Source organism: Oryzias melastigma, linkage group LG17 (genome assembly GCF_002922805.2).
Source record: "Oryzias melastigma strain HK-1 linkage group LG17, ASM292280v2, whole genome shotgun sequence".
Taxonomy (NCBI): Eukaryota; Metazoa; Chordata; class Actinopteri; order Beloniformes; family Adrianichthyidae; genus Oryzias; species Oryzias melastigma.
The window spans coordinates 24,291,200-24,299,849 of NC_050528.1; the positions used below are offsets into that span (position 1 = coordinate 24,291,200).

General features: G+C 36.6%; 1 long non-coding RNA gene across 1 annotated transcript; it reads left to right on the forward strand.

Moving 5' to 3' along the window:
• The first annotated feature begins 329 nt into the window (after window positions 1-329).
• Window positions 330-7,384, forward strand: LOC118600002. Its single transcript, XR_004949569.1, has 3 exons — window positions 330-858; window positions 6,162-6,253; window positions 6,328-7,384. It is a non-coding gene; the product is annotated as an uncharacterized LOC118600002 (long non-coding RNA).
• Window positions 7,385-8,650: the final 1,266 nt, after the last annotated feature.

Sequence of the window (8,650 nt, forward strand, 5' to 3'; positions counted from 1 at the left end):
GACAGACGACCCAGCAGGAATCACTCTCACTCAGAGATGCAGGATGGTGTCGGGGGCGTGGTCCACAGCCAAGAGTGGGAGCGCGGGCGATCCACCGGGGATCTGAAATCTCTCCCGCTCCCCAGAGGAGAGTGGGAAAGAAGAACAACATGTGAATGGAACTGCACCAACAGAAGCATGGAGAACTAAATACAATAAATAATAAAGAATAGAAGAGAGGAGAAGTAGATGAAAATAGAGAACAGAACCCCAGAGCTGATCTGAAAAATAACCATGAAAGAAAATCTACATTTATATTTAAACGCATCAATATTAATTTATTAATCTAGCCTCACAAAGACCACAGGAGAGGGAATATTCTCTGATTACTAGCTAGCCTTGCAGAACGCCTGTCCAAAGAGGAATGTTTTAAGGCTAGTTTTACAATTCACCTTTTTCGGAGAAGTGCAATTCTGAAAAAAACAGTACCCCACACATGAACACACAGCAAAATCTTGCTTCAAAAACCATTTAAAAATGTACAATTTTTACTTTTCTGGTTGTGGTAATCTCTTAGTTCTGTTTGTTTTTCCTCATGTTTTCTGTGTGGGTTGGCTGTTGCTTCTCCAGCAGGGCTCCGCCTTCTCTCCAGTGGCTCTCCATGGATTGGCACACAGCTGCCTCCACTCTAGATTCATTTGTTTGAGCTGTGTTTGAGTGTTTCTGCACTCAGCGTTGGAGTGTTGCTTTAGTTTAGTCCTTGGGTCCGTCACTTCTTGCTCCATAGTCATGCTGTTTTGAAATTTTGCTTTGGGGATTTTTTCCCACCTAAAGTGGCACTTTTGGTTAATTCTGGAGCATCCTGGTTTACCGTAACAGGTAATTCTTTCCTATTTTCAGAATCAGGGATCTTGTTTGCAGAAAAGATCCCTGCAGAAAATGTTTGGGGTCTGCTAAATAATCCATATTTTGACGAATTTTTGACCTGAAGACACAAAGTAAACATTTTTTTAAACTTATATAAGGCCACGAGACACATAGAAATCCAGCAGTAAAAAAAAAAAACAAAACCACAGAAGCTGCTGTCAGATAGATTTGACTGAAACTATTTCATTGCAGTCCCTTTTAATACCAACACAGTCCTTAATAAAAGATGAAAGAATTTTGTGATGCAGTGACTCCAATGTAGAGTTTTCAGTATTAGTAATTAAAAGGGGGTAATTAAAAACCTTTATAAGTGGAGTTTCAGTGTGGTTCAAGGATTCCTATCTGCATTGAAACATTGAAACCTTCTGCTTATCTAAAATTGGCTGCAATGGCTTGGAGGCTGATTTACAAGCATGAAACCACCATTTACTGTGTTAAAAAAGCCACATTATGTATATGAAAACAAAAGAAATGTTTTGCAAGAGTAAACAGAGGCTGCCAGATACGGCAATTATGGTTATTCTCTGTGATGAATAAGCAATTTAAAAAAAAAAAAAAACAACAAAAAAAAACCCTCGGCCTCACTGATAAATTATTTTGTAATGCTAATTTTTCCCAGGTGGTTGACTATTTATATAATTAAAACCTGCACACAAATTCAAAAAGAGTTTTTGTTGTGTTTCATGGGGAATCGTGGGTCCCACCTTTGAAGAAAAGGCCAATTTAAGACACTCAGCATTGTTAGACCCTTGAAAACAAATGATAAGACAGTGTGACGTCACCAGCTATAGCTTGTGTTTGACAGATTAAAGTCCCAATCTGCTCATCCTTTGAGCTATCTTAAAATCTTTCCCAGTCGTCTTTTGATTATGATTTTGCCATTTTTAACCAAACAAAAATGTGTTGTTTTCTAGGACATTTGCTGAGTAGTAATAGTTCATTACAAATTTGCCTCTGAGTTGTGAATGGGGCTGTTGGTGTGAAACTATCCTGTACTTCCCTTCTTTAACATATTGTATTTCTGCACCATTTAAATATAATTTAATATTTCCAACTTTTTAATTACCAGAAAATATCATAAATTTAGTTTTGTTTTCATTTAGAGATAACTTGTTATAATCAAACCATTTTTAACTAAATTAAATTCTAATTTAACAACATTCAGCAATTCATCAATATTTTTTTCCTAATTTCTGCTTAAAAATGTTTTTTTTTTTTCAAATTTCTTTTTTTATTTGCCCTGATTTATAATTTGAAAGAAAAATCATTAAAAAATATGCAATTTTAAGCTAAATTTCCTCTATATATGTCATCCCTCATCAGAAAATTCCCACAAAACATGTTAAAATCAGCAAAAAGAATTTTTTTTCCGCTTTGATCAAAGTAAGGTGGTTTGTTCAACCGTTGTATGATCACTGAGCAAAAGAGATAGAGTTCTAATCTTTTACTTAGCGGTGTTGTGACCACCATCAACCATTTGCCGGCAGAGTGCAGTGGGCGAAAGGGTGGCAAATTGTTGAGGTAAAAAGGTGGCGTGGAGTGGCTAACTCCGTAGGCGAGGGTCAAAGCGTTAACACATGAAAAAGAGGAGAGAAAGAAACCCAGACACATTTATTCTGTTTATAATTTCCTACCTCCCACTTAACTGCTCCTGCACCTCTAAGGACTTCATGTTCCAGAACCGAAGCATGTCGTGGAAGCACATTTAGTTCCTAAGTGCACTTGCATAAAAAGAAATGAAATGACATTCGAAGCATGCAACCTGGAAATAAGGCTTACAGCAAAGGGGGGAAGGTTTATGGCCCCTCTTATGCCCTTCTTGAGTTTAAATTCATCATAGAAAGAAAAAAAAATGGTGTATGGACTCATCTGGGTGCAGATGAGTCTATGATAAGAAAAAATGAAGGATGAAAAGGATAAATATCACTAAGGCAAACGTTTGTCAGAGGCTGCCTGTAATAAGGCCATTACTGATTTTCATCAGCATCTAGAGACCTTCTCAAAAAGTAAATATGTCTTTCTTTGGTGCATTCATGTATTTTAAACCCACTGTTGTGAGGAGAAAACGGCAATGGCCCCATAGGCAGGTGCAGTTGCTGCATGCCATACCTACCTCTAAGTCAGACTGTGCAATGTTAAAAAAAATAAATAAAAAATAAAAAAAACAACACATGTAAGCCTTGCAGCATTGAGTTACACTCCTTTCAAACATTTTTTTTCTGTTGTAGGATGATGTTAACACATCTATGTTTTGCATCAGCAAACAAAATTGCTTCAGCTGAAAACAGAAAGTGCTAAATTCTTTTTTACTTTTGCAAAACCAATTTAACCATATTGAAAAAAACATGCGAGCATGTGTAAAGGATAATTACAGCAGTAAAAAATGATTAGCAAAAAAGATTTTCTGCCTTTAGAAATATTTCATGCCCACACAGTGTGCGCACACACACACACACACACACACATACACACACACACACACAAAAAGATCTGCAGACACAAACCTAAGAAAATTCATCTCTTTTCATAAACCAATCAGCTGCATTCTCCTGTCAATGTGTCACTTTTTACATCAGGCTGCAAAAAGTCCCATTGATCATATCAAATCGTTTTTTCCTTATTTTTTATGGTCACTTTTTGTCACCAATCATATCAGTCATATCGTTTCCTCAAATTAAAACCAAAAGCAAAAACATCTTGGGGACATCTACACAAACACAGGAAGTGTTCTTTTGGTTGAGTCAAACAGTAATTGTTTGGCTCTAAAAGTTCCTTCTCTAAAGAAAAGTTAGAAATAAAAGCTTCTTTTATAGAGCTATAGAAAAAAAGGCCCAATCATGGTCCGTCTCCAACCGATTTATTATCACCCATTGGCAGAAAATGAGGCTGCGAGAAGCCTATTTTAAATTTGCTTCACAAATTGCTCATTAAGGATTAAACACTTTTAATGCTCCCATCAGTCTGTATTATTTTTTAGAACAAAGCAGAAAAAAAAAATCCAAAGCTGATTAGATCTGAAGGTGAAGAAATGAACATTTTAAAGAAAAAAATCTAGACCTCATGTACTGTAAGATTATGTACGGTTTCAAAATGTCCTGTCATATCAGTGTTACGTAGCCTTGTTAACTTTAAAAAACCAATATAAAAGCTAACTGCTTTTTAAACCGCATTTTCCTTTATAAATAAAAAAATGTAGTTGCACACAGTGGGAATAAACAGACAGAAAATCAGGCCAATAACTGCCAGCAATAATTTAAAAGATGTTTTATAACAGAAAATGGTTATAGAATAATCTGCTCTGCAGAGGGACTCAGATGTCATGCTATTCCGTCTCACCAGAGCGCAGCTGTTCTGCCTCCGGGTAGCTTTTTGAGACCACCTATGGAGCTGCATCGGAGACAAAACCAAATATTACAACAGAGAGTGTAAAGAATCTGTCATGGAGGCTGAAGTCACCAGGGAGCATCCTGAAGTTGGAGTCTGTACTTCTTTTCTTTGAGCTGAAGTGATTCAGACTTTGACAAAAATGTCACCTTGGTGAAGAGTTCTGCACAGTTTCCAAAAAAACCCAAAAAACTTTTTCTCCTTTTGCAGAGTTGGTATATGAAAATCAATCATGAGTCTTCATTGAAAAAATAAATAAATGTAAAAGCGGGCAGTAAAGTCTATAACAGAGTAGAGCTTCCCCTTCAGCAACTGAGGCTGGTCTATATCAAAGGCACTTGTGAAATGAAAAAAACATCACCCTCACATAGCCGCCAGCCCCATCCAGAAAGGAGAATGCCCTATGGACCCTATATAGGACTGCATCCTCCACTCCCATAATGCCCTGATAGGCAAACTGAAGGGGGTCCAGCACCCCCTCCACCTCAGGTGGAGGGGATCATTAATACAGATGTGAGGGCAACTGGTCTATGGTCCTTCATCTCTGCAGGCCTTCACCCCCCAGGCACTGGGACAAGGCATGAGGTCTTCACAGGCCAGGGACACATCCCGTTTGAAGACTCTTGTTAAAAGTCATTCATAGGCTAAATGTATGACTTTTGTCTGTGAATTTACGTCATACAGTTGTAAATGTACAACTTTAAATGTAAAAAATGTAAGATTTACAAGAAGAGAAACATTTATGAGAAAGTATTCATATATTAAAGAGAAATCTCATGGAATTTATACATTTCCTCTTAAGATCTTTATTCATTTTATCTTAAGATCTTTTAAGATAGTGACTTTAAGTTTCATAACTTAATATGGACAAGATGTTCTAATGAGGTCAAAATGCTTTACATCATGATAGAATTCCCTGGCAAGAAACAAACAAATTTTGTGTACTAAATGTCATGGATGAAAACTAAGGAGGAAATGTAAAAATTCCATTACGTTGCCCATTGTGTACGTACTGTAACACATCTAAAATCTGTAGGACTAGGTTGATAAAATCAATTAATCGATTTGAGTTGATCTAAGCCTAATAGATCAATAATTAATCCCCCCAAATAGATATCGACCTAGTGCATCAAGCACTGTTAGCTTGCATACTTCCCATAGGACGGCTAATGCTAACACTCGGTCAATCTATGAAATAAGCATCTTTATAAATTCACAGGCACAAATTTCTAAAATCTTTTAGGGAAACATTTTTAAAGTAACCATTTGTGGTCTGAACCATTGTTTTTTGCTCATTCTTCGCTTATTCTTCTTGAAAAAAGTCTACTGCCATAGCGCAATCGCCACAAGGTGGCCAAACTAAAACTTCCTCCTGAAGAAGCAGAAGAATGTTTACAATGTTAACGATCTAAACATTTTTGTTAGAGCTTCTCCTTTTCCGGTAAAAATTGATGACAAAACGGTATCGGTTCCGTTACCGCATCCCTAGTTGTCAATGACAGAGGTCAAAGGTCTCCTGTAGGTCTTCAGCAGGTTCACTCCTATTTAGTTCCATTCTTCCATGCAGATCCTTTAAAGAGCTGTGATGCCTTGAGGCTGTTGCTGGGCAACACGGACTTTAAACCCCCTTCTGAGATTCTCCAATGGATTGAGGTCCAGAAAGGTGCTAGGTTGAAAAACATTTGACATATTCTACTCCTTAGTTTCTCAGCCATTGTGTTTGGGATCATTGAAAATCCAACCAAGTTTTTGCCCAAAGTCTCACCACACATGGCTCCATCCATGCTTATGCTTTCCTTGATTCAGATCACTTGTCATGACCCAATAACCAATTGGTATTCATATCAGCATTCTTCCTCCTCTGAGCACAGGAAGTGGTGTTCATACCATGCACTGATGCCCACATGACATCCTCCCAATCCTCCTCTGGATTACCCAGTTGGTCTCCGGCAAACTTATACAGGTATGGACATGCGCTGCAGGATTTTAATCTATGATGACATAATGTGTTACTATAGTAACCATTGCTTTCTTTAGGTCATTGACCAGTTCTGGGCTATTCCCTCCCTGTTCTAAAGATCACTTGGATTGCACAGAGTGGAGGGAGATTGTCAATCATCTTGAATTTATTATATTTTCCAATAATTGCCTTTTATAGATTGGTTTTCTCCAGTCTTATGTGAACAATCACGTCCCTGGTGTCCTTTGACAGCTCTTTGGTCTTATGGTGGAGAGGTTGCAGTCTGACTGTTAAAGGTGTAGGCAGGTGTCTTTTATACAAATAATCCGTGAATTTGTGTTTGTTTGTAGGAGCTAAATACTTCTGCACCATAGTACAAATACATTTTTTAAAATGAATTCTTTTTGTAATTCATTTTTACATTCTGTCTCCTACATTTGAAGTGTATCTAGGGCCAACATTACAAATCTCTCCCATCTTTTTAAGTGGATCGACTTGAAGAATCTGTGAATGATACTTTTTTGACCCCACTGTATTTACTCCCAACAACGGTAGAAACCTACAATACATGTAGAAATAAAGTTAGTAAAGAAATGTTATGCTCAACTGATAAGCCAGTAAAATGACAATCTACCCTAGACATGACCTGTAAACTCTCATTGTGTTATATTCATATACACAGGAGAGCATCGTTAAATAGCTAAAGAAAAAAATAAAACTAACATTTGTTTGGCACAACTGTGGCTCACAATATTACCATAGGAAATCGCAGAAGTCCTGTTTGGAATTAATTTATTTGACTTGTGTTTGAAGTTGCTCAACATGCGTATCACTCAAAACTTTCTTTCCTAAAAATTCTACAGTTAAAAATTGCCCTTCTGACACGAAGCCTCGAATGCAACAACATCAAGTTTGATGGATTTCTGAATAACAATCAGAAAGTTCTTGAGCTGATCCAGAACACTGTTAAGGGATACATTACAAAATGGAATTAGTTTTTTTTTTATGAACTGTCTCCCAGTAAAAATCAGGTTCAATATGTTTTTCCTCAAAAGCTTTAATTGTACCTCTTAATCTAAAATGATTCATTAATCTTTATGTTTTGGAAATAGATAAACTTTGCTTTAAATAGTTAATTAAAAAATAAGTTATTAACTCAATATTTTATATATCATGATTTTTAACTTATTATTAAAATATTTAAATATTTACATTTACTTGCAAGTGATTAGTGATCATCAAACCAGATTTATCAAAATGCTGTAGATTTTGTGCAGTTGAGAAGGAAATCCATGAGCGTTTCAGGCATGGTATAAAAATGGATCAATATCCTGAACGTTGATGTATGAAGTTTCTCTTCATTATCATACGGTAATTAATTCAGCTCGTCTTCATGACATTACATGTTATCTATCCCAGTTGCCTGCATTAAATCTGAATAAAAGAGCTTAATTATGCTGCTCCCTGAATAATTTGGTGGACAAAAGGATCGCTGATTATAGATGACCTTCAATGAAGGGCTTTTGTTTTCTACAATATAACATTTTGTTGTCACTTTTATACTGTAATTTGCATTGTTTTTGTTGAGTGTTTTTGATGTCATGACCCGTTGTTTACCCAGGCACATTTTAATGTCACATAATTATATTCCCCTGATTAAGAATTTAGCAGCTTTTGTGTTTATCTTCATGTTCAGAAATGGACTGATAAACCACATAAATGTTTGAACATACAGCAGAATTGACATTTCTTTATCGATCTGAAATCACTGAGTTACACAAACCCCAGATCAATAAAGTTTATCATAGTAAACTCTTCATAATGTCATATTTGCCTTGCCCTTGTTGCCCTGAATTATGAAGTCACTAAATGAGCAGACCAACTGCTGGAAGAGTTACACTAATTATTTCAACGGCTCATTAAAAACAGCCACACATTTTAATTGAAGCTCAGGTGCAAAAATGTCACACTCCCTTTCTGGACTGTTTAGCGAAAAAAGAACAATTATTTGATTTTCTTTTTTTGGCAGCTTTTCTAACAGGCAGATCCTCTTTAAATCTTAGTTGAAGTCAGGAACTTCTTAGTAAATGTATGATATTACGAAAGATGGGATTTAGTCAGGTCAAAGTTCTTCACCTCAGGTGTTGATTGTTGCCAAATATGAGCTAAAATGAGCCACCAGTGAACTGATGGCCTGTTCAGGCTGGACCGGGCCTCTGCCCTGAGAGAGCTGGGATGGGTTCCAACAACCCCTGTGACTCTGCACAGGAAATAGCAGCAGGAGTTGTTGGTGAGGGGATGGAAAAGATAAATGAAGGCAATAGACAATCACCACTAATTAACAAAATATATGAGAATTGCTATATTCTTGGCATAATACCTTTTAGATTTATAATGATA